Source organism: Oncorhynchus kisutch, linkage group LG18 (genome assembly GCF_002021735.2).
Source record: "Oncorhynchus kisutch isolate 150728-3 linkage group LG18, Okis_V2, whole genome shotgun sequence".
NCBI classification, from domain to species: Eukaryota; Metazoa; Chordata; class Actinopteri; order Salmoniformes; family Salmonidae; genus Oncorhynchus; species Oncorhynchus kisutch.
This window is the reverse complement of record NC_034191.2, coordinates 15314492-15323727: the sequence shown is the minus strand read 5'-3', so window position 1 is coordinate 15323727 and position 9236 is coordinate 15314492. Positions and strand designations below refer to the sequence as shown.

The 9236-nt window shown below is 47.7% G+C and overlaps 1 protein-coding gene across 7 annotated transcripts in view; it reads right to left on the bottom strand.

The window, feature by feature from the left end:
• LOC109904894 (roundabout homolog 2-like) overlaps window positions 1-9236 on the bottom strand; it is a 390578-nt gene that overhangs the window by 102697 nt on the left and 278645 nt on the right. The gene's annotated exons all lie outside the window — the stretch shown is intronic.

Sequence of the window (9236 nt, the reverse complement as noted above, 5' to 3'; positions counted from 1 at the left end):
GAAACCCCACACCACTTCAATATGTATGGTGTGTGTGTGTGTGTGTGTGTGTGTGTGTGTGTGTGTGTGTTAGCACAAATTCACATGTGGTACTACATATAACCTTCAGTACAGTATAGCAGTTCCAGATTTACATGACTGGAGCTGGGGATGGGAGGGGGGGGGGGGGGGGGTTATAGGGGTGGGGGAGATTTATATGACTGGAGCTGGGTATGGGAAGGCGGGGATTTATAGGGGTGGGGGAGATTTACATAACTGGAGCTGGGGTTGGGAGGGGGGGATTTATAGGGGTGGGGTGAGATGTACATGACTGGAGCTGGGGATGGGAGGGGGTGGATGTATAGGGGTGGGGAAGATGTACATGACTGGAGCTGGGGCTGGGAGGGGGGGGGGTTATAGGGGTGGGTGGAGATTTATTTGACTGGAGATGGGGATGGGAGGGGGGGGATTTATAGGGGTGGGGGGAGATTCACATGACTGGAGCTGGGGTGGGAGGGGGTGGATTTATAGGGGTGGGGGAGATTTACATGACTGGAGCTGGGTATGGGAGGGGGGGTTTATAGGGGTGGGGGGAGATTCACATGACTGGAGCTGGAGATGGGGGGGTGGGAGGGGGGATTTATAGGGGTGGGGTGAGATGTACATGACTGGAGCTGGGGGTGGGGGGTTTACATTACTGGAGCTGGGGATGGGGGGGTGGGTTTACATGACTGGAGCTGGGGTGGGAGGGATGTACATGACTGGAGCTGGGGTTGGGGGGGGATTTACATGACTGGAGCTGGGGTGGGGGGATGTACATGACTGGAGCTGGGGTTGGGGGGGGGATTTACATGACTGGAGCTGGGGTGGGGGGGATGTACATGACTGGAGCTGGGGGGGGTTTACATGACTGGAGATGGGGGTGGTTGAGGATTTACATGACTGGAGCTGGGGTTGGGGGGATTTACATGACTGGAGCTGGGGATGGGGGGGATTTACACGACTGGAGCTGGGGATGGGGGGGATTTACATGACTGGAGCTGGGGGGGATTTACATGACTGGAGCTGGGGGGGATTTACATGACTGGAGATGGGGGTGGTTGAGGATTTACATGACTGGAGCTGGGGATGGGGGGGATTTACATGACTGGAGCTGGGGATGGGGGGGGTTTACATGACTGGAGCTGGGGGGGATTTACATGATTGGAGCTGGGGGGGATTTACATGACTGGAGCTGGGGAGGATTTACATGACTGGAGCTGGGGGGGATTTACATGATTGGAGCTGGGGATGGGGGGGATTTACATGACTGGAGCTGGGGGGGATTTACATGACTGGAGCTGGGGGGGATTTACATGACTGGAGCTGGGGAGGATTTACATGATTGGAGCTGGGGGGGATTTACATGATTGGAGCTGGGGGGGATTTACATGATTGGAGCTGGAGCTGGGGGGGGTTTACATGACTGGAGCTGGAGCTGGGGGGGATTTACATGACTGGAGCTGGAGCTGGGGGGGATTTACATGACTGGAGCTGGAGCTGGGGGGGATTTACATGACTGGAGCTGGAGCTGGGGGGGATTTACATGATTGGAGCTGGAGCTGGGGGGGATTTACATGACTGGAGCTGGGGGGGATTTACATGATTGGAGCTGGAGCTGGGGGGGATTTACATGATTGGAGCTGGGGGGGATTTACATGATTGGAGCTGGAGCTGGGGGGGATTTACATGATTGGAGCTAAGGGGGATTTACATGATTGGAGCTGGGGGGGATTTACATGATTGGAGCTGGAGCTGGGGGGGATTTACATGATTGGAGCTGGAGCTGGGGATGTCATCACGTTTTTTAAAATGTTTTAAAAAACACTGTCTACATGTATTTAGTCAGGCTGTCCTCTGATCCCAAACCTGTGGTTTGAGGTATCTGACAGGCTGAACTGAGAGGTGGTGCGTGTTTGAGAAAGAGAGACAAAGAGAGAGAGATACAGAGAGAGAGAGAGGGGTTGGGAGTTGTGGGGGTTGTATGGCAGTTGACAAGAGAAGGATGATGGTTTGATTAGTTGCCCTGGCTTCTGGAAGTGCGGGTAGCATGGCAATGTGAGTGTTGTGTTGAGTTGGTGGGGTGGTGTGGGGAGGGGTTTGGTGATATGTGAAGGCTGTCTGACAGCCAGACAACAGTCTGTACCCAGTATGTCACTCAGACACTCTGAAATACTGTGGGGAAACAGAGAGAGAGAGAGAGAGAGAGAGAGAGAGAGAGAGAGAGACCTGAAGAGACAAAATGCCAAGCCATACAGGTTCTTACCAACATTTCCACACCAAAATCTGAATCCTGGTCTAGTTTTGAGCTCAAGATTTCCATACTGTATCTACCTGAGAACAGTGATGTGGTGTATAGAGAGAGACCACAGCCCCACAGCTCAGGTCTAAGGTGAACTGACGGCCCCGTGCCACCAGCAGCTGCTGAACTAATCTGTTCTCTCTCTCCTTCTCTCGCTCTCTCTCTCAACATTTCCTGAGCAAATGTTTCAGTTTCAAAGGCAGCTTTATTGAAGTGCATTCCTTCGCCCTGACTGCCAGATCTATCTATCACATTGGCCCTTAACAAAAGTACAATTATTTGACTGAGTCATGACTAAATGCTTTGTTTTGGGGAGAGACAGGGGAGTCAGGGCAGAGCAGGTTGTGTGGAGGTGGGGAGGAGAATAAAGCTGTTATTGTTTGAATGGTGAGAGAGGCCTCCAAAGGAATGACACAGCGCCATTTGAGATGAGCCTGTCTGATGGAAAACAAACAAGCTAATGGTGACTAGAGATAGTCCTTCTCTGACTCTGCCTCAGGCTGAGACGGAAAAACAAGACTTCGAAGAGAACATTATATCTTGACTGAGGAGTGGGGGCGGGTGGAGGAGCGGGGGGTTAGGGAGGTGCAGGAACGGCACAGATGCCCATTGTGATCATTGATATGAATGAAAACTGCCATGTTGACCACACTGAATAACATCATACAACATGTGTTTATTTCAGTTCTTTCCATCTATCAAACTATCAAAATGTATGTATTTAGAGGGAAACATGACACAATCAATCTGTAATCAACATCCTAGAACAAATCAGCTAAGATTACAAGAACAGTGGAAACGCTGGTGGATAAAATACACTCAAACACACACACACACACACACACTCACACACACACACACACACACACACACACACACACACACACACACACACACACACACACACACACACACACACACACACACACACACACACACACACACACACACACACACACACACACTCACACACACACACACACACAGTCTACCTGTACACACACACACACACACACACACACACACACACACACACACACACACACACACACACACACACACAGTCTACCTGTACACACACACACACACACACACACACACACACACACACACACACACACACACACACACACACACACACACACACACACACACACACACAGTCTACCTGTACTTACACACACACACACACACACACACACACACACACACACACACACACACACACACACAGTCTACCTGTACACACACACACACACACACAGTCTACCTGTACACACACACACACACACACACACAGTCTACCTGTAACACACACACACACACACACACACACACACACATTGAGAGAGAGGGAGAAACAGTAGCTCTTCCCTGTAGCTGGCTCGGTTTAGAGCTCTGATCTCTATAAGAGGAGGTGTGTAATTACACATGGAATATGGAAAGGCTGTGGAGGGTAGAGCAGAGCCAAGTTCACCCTGCTGCCTGGCCTCTCCATCGCCCTGAACTACAGAACACACACGCAAATTAAACACATGCTAAGACAAGGCAGCATTTTTCTGGTTCGTTAACTGCATACCCAGGGCAGGGCCCACAGAGTTGAGGTGTTTGATACACAGGGCAGGGCCCACAGAGTTGAGGTGTTTGATACACAGAGATAAGACTATAATGAGTACTGGACTGAGGAAGAACTCTTGACTCCCAAACTGTGCCTGTGCTGCTGCTGGAGAAGTGCTACCAGTAGTTTTATAGCACACCTGACCTCGACATCAAACTAATGTGGCTCAAGGGAAAGTAGGGACCCAAAGATCTTTCAAAAACACTAATCTGTGTATCCTCTCTTCTCTGCTATGCTCTGATAGACAGTGCAGGGTGATCCTGTTTCATACACTCTGCCTGTCACTCTACCTGAGTCTGATCCAAGCAGCCAGGCTAACATGTTGAGAGTTTGTCAACCGCGGGACGAAATCAATTAACCAGCCTTATGTCTGGTCATCTTCCCTCTGTAGGGCTCTAGGGCAGTGCTCTCCCACCTCCCCTACTCTTCTTCTCCCTTTACAGCTTGTCTCGTAGCTGCCGTCTGCCATCTACCAACCACACAGACCATGGTGCTTTTACTCAACACACTGATCTAAGATCACTTTTGTATTTATCCCCTAATGGTTTAGGTTATATTGTTCTTGTCATTTTTGTAAAAAGTCATTTTAAAGTGTGTGCATGACACTGCAACAAATTTTGCCCAAGGGGACAATGACGTCGGTAAAGTAGATCTGTGCATCTTCTACCCAGAGCGCTGCCAGAGCCCATGGCGCCATGGTAACCACAGCTAGGCATTTTAGAGTTTCTCAGAGTGGTTCTGAACAGACGCTGAAACTCTATAGGGAGATGTAGGAGATACAGCAGGAAAAACTCTACAGCAAAGAGCTCCTCACTGACAGATGCCTGGCAGGTTGTGTGTGTGTGTGTGTGTGTGTGTGTGTGTGTGTGTGTGTGTGTGTGTGTGTGTGTGTGTGTGTGTGTGTGTGTGTGTGTGTGTGTGTGTGTGTGTGTGTGTGTGTGTGTGAGGCAAAGGCCACTTGTATATGTGTGCAAATGTTCAAAGTGTTTTTCCTCACATGAGAGGATGGAGACAGGAGCCATTTGAAGATTTTCCCATCAGAGATGAGGATCAATTATCTACACACTTGGTAGAATAAGGATGTTTCCACACACTCGCCCTAATTAAAGACATAGTATAGTCTCTGTTATTTTCTGCTACCGTATGTCTTTCATTTTCACTGGCTGACTTCATATTGTAGGCACACACAGCATAGTAGATTCAGCCTATTTCTAACACAAGATAACATAAGCACACACACACACACACACACACACACTAACACACACACACACACACAAATGCGCACACACACACACAAGCACACGCACGGATGAATACCAGATGGAAGTAATGTATACAGAAGTCGTAGCCTGCCATCTTTTTTTCTGCTAAGATGTGGAGGTGAAGAATGACTGTCTGTAACATCACTGTCTGTAACAACACTGTCTGTAACACCACTGTCTGTAACATCACTGTCTGTAACATCACTGTCTGTAACATCACTGTCTGTTACACAACTGTCTGTAACACCACTGTCTGTAACAACACTGTCTGTAACACCACTGTCTGTAACACTACTGTCTGTAACACAACTGTCTGTAACACCACTGTCTGTAACATCACTGTCTGTAACATCACTGTCTGTAACAACACTGTCTGTAACACCACTGTCTGTAACACTACTGTCTGTAACACAACTGTCTGTAACACAACTGTCTGTAACACCACTGTCTATAACATCACTGTCTGTAACATCACTGTCTGTAACATCACTGTCTGTAACATCACTGTCTAACAACACTGTCTGTAACACAACTGTCTGTAACACAACTGTCTGTAACACCACTGTCTGTAACACCACTGTCTGTAACACCACTGTCTGTAACACGGTCTAACAACACTGTCTAACAACACTGTCTGTAACAACACTGTCTAACATCACTGTCTGTAACAACACTGTCTAACAACACTGTCTAACAACACTGTCTGTAACACCACTGTCTGTAACACAACTGTCTGTAACAACACTGTCTAACAACACTGTCTAACAACATTGTCTGTAACAACACTGTCTAACAACACTGTCTAACAACACTGTCTGTAACACCACTGTCTGTAACACAACTGTCTGTAACAACACTGTCTGTAACACAACTGTCTGTAACACAACTGTCTGTAACACCACTGTCTGTAACACAACTGTCTGTAACACAACTGTCTGTAACACCACTGCCTGTAACACCACGGTCTAACAACACTGTCTGTAACACCACTGTCTGTAACACCACTGTCTGTAACATCACTGTCTGTAACACCACTGTCTGTAACAATACTGTCTGTAACACCACTGTCTAACACCACTGTCTGTAACACTGTCTAACAACACTGTCTGTAACACCACTGTCTGTAACACCATTGTCTGTAACACTGTCTAACAATACTGTCTGTAACACCACTGTCTGTAACACCATTGTCTGTAACACTGTCTAACAACACTGTCTGTAACACCACTGTCTGTAACACCACTGTCTGTAACACTGTCTAACATCACTGTCTAACAACACGGTCTGTAACAACACTGTCTAACAACACTGTCTGTAACAACACTGTCTAACAACACTGTCTAACAACACTGTCTAACAACACTGTCTGTAACACCACTGTCTGTAACATCACTGTCTGTAACACCACGGTCTGTAACACCACTGTCTAACATCACTGTCTGTAACACCACTGTCTGAAACACCACTGTCTAACATCCCTGTGTGTAACACCACTGTCTGAAACACCACTGTCTAACATCACTGTCTGTAACACCACGGTCTGTAACACCACTGTCTAACATCACTGTCTGTAACACCACTGTCTGAAACACCACTGTCTAACATCACTGTCTGTAACACCACTGTCTGAAACACCACTGTCTAACATCACTGTCTGTAACACCACTGTCTGAAACACCACTGTCTAACATCACTGTCTGTAACACCACTGTCTGAAACACCACTCTCTGTAAGATAAAGTAAATTGCACACACCCACACCAGACACACACACACACACACACACACACACACACACACACACACACACACACACACACACACACACACACACACACACACACACACACACACACACACACACACACACACACACACACACACACAAAGATGAAGTGTGTTAAAAAGGAAAGCATGGGACATGAAAGTGGGTGTAGCGTGTTAGGGAGCTGCAGCTCTGGGGTCGGGGGCATTAAGGGTATGAATACAGATGGGCTACTGGGGCGGATGGATTCAGATAAGAGGAGAGCACAAGGGTCAGAGGGAGGGATAGAGAGGAGGGAGAGAGAGGGAGAAAGGGATTTGGGCCACACAGAGAGAGATGAGAGATGAAACACACCCTGTCCAAGTCCGTTCTCTGGGATTTTGGGGCTCGCTATAGTTGACTCTTCTGAATCTCTCCCGCCTGGAAAAAATGAGCTTTGTGTTCCTCTCTGTTCCTCCCATCCTGGCTCTCAGATGTGGCAGAGGGATTTCCATGGGCTCCCTCCTCTCCACATTATTGAATGATGTAAAGAAACCTCCCTCTTCCAGCCATATGGACGTTACACACAAGTTCTACAGATCTGGTTCAAGACTGTGTGTTTGGTCACATAACACATTATTATGTTTATACCAGCGTTAAAGCTACCCTAGTACAGCAACACATACTGCAATCTTGTAAAATGTGCCACTAAGCCTCTATTCACCATAGTGAAAACACCACCACACTCTCCCTGAGTTACCTCATACCAGGGCCTGTGTACCAGTGTCTGTGTTTCCCTGAGAGACAACTAGAGCCACCAAGAACATTACAAATATGTTTACTCATCTGAAGCTCCAGCTATCGTCCTTTGAAACACACACACACACACACACACACACACACACACACACACACACACACACACACACACACACACACACACACACACACACACACACACACACACACACACACACACACACACACACACACACACACACACACACACACAACCTGCCAGGCATCTGTCAGTGAGGAGCTCTTTGCTGTAGAGTTTTTCCTGCTGTATCTCCTACATCTCCCTATAGAGTTTCAGCGTCTGTTCAGAACCACTCTGAGAAACTCTAAAATGCCTAGCTGTGGTTACCATGGCGCCATGGGCTCTGGCAGCGCTCTGGGTAGAAGATGCACAGATCTACTTTACCGACGTCATTGTCCCCTTGGGCAAAATTTGTTGCAGTGTCATGCACACACTTTAAAATGACGTTTATGAAAAGGACAACAACAATATATTAGGACCAGCTAACACTAACCTAAACCATTAGGGGATAAATACAAAACTGATCTTAGATCAGTGTCTAGGGCTAATAGCACCATGCTCTGCATAGTTGGTAGACAGCAGACATTAGCTACGGGACAAGCCAATCACTGTGAGGCAGACAGGGTGGAGGGGGGGGGGGGCATCAGGACATAAATAAAATGGAGGGATGGGGGCATCAGGACATATATACAATGGAGGGAAGGGGGGATCAGGACATATATACAATGGAGGGAAGGGGGGATCAGGACATATATAAAATGGAGGGAAGGGGGGATCAGGACATATATAAAATGGAGGGAAGGGGGGATCAGGAAATATATAAAATGGAGGGAAGGGGGGGCATCAGGACATATATACAATGGAGGGATGGGGGGGATCAGGACATATATACAATGGAGGGAAGGGGGGATCAGGAAATATATACAATGGAGGGAAGGGGGGGATCAGGACATATATACAATGGAGGGAAGGGGGGATCAGGAAATATATAAAATGGAGGGAAGGGGGGATCAGGAAATATATAAAATGGAGGGAAGGGGGTGGGGGGGTCAGGACATGTATAAAATGGAGGGAAGGGGGGGGATCAGGACATATATCAAATGGAGGGAAGGGGGGGGATCAGGACATATATAAAATGGAGGGAAGGGGGGGGATCAGGACATATATAAAATGGAGGGAAGGGGGATCAGGACATATATAAAATGGGGGGAAGGGGGGGGATCAGGACATATATAAAATGGGGGGAAGGAGGGGATAAGGACATATATAAAAGGGAGGGAAGGGGGATCAGGACAGGCTCACACACAAGCACAGGCACATACACACAGCATGGTTGTGTCTTTCAGGGCTGGCACTGGTTCTGGTGTTCAATGTATTTTAATATCCTGGCAGCTATGTGTGTTAGTGTGAAAATGTGTGCATCATTATCTGCAGGCAGACTGAATTAAATGTATTTCTATTCCATATTAT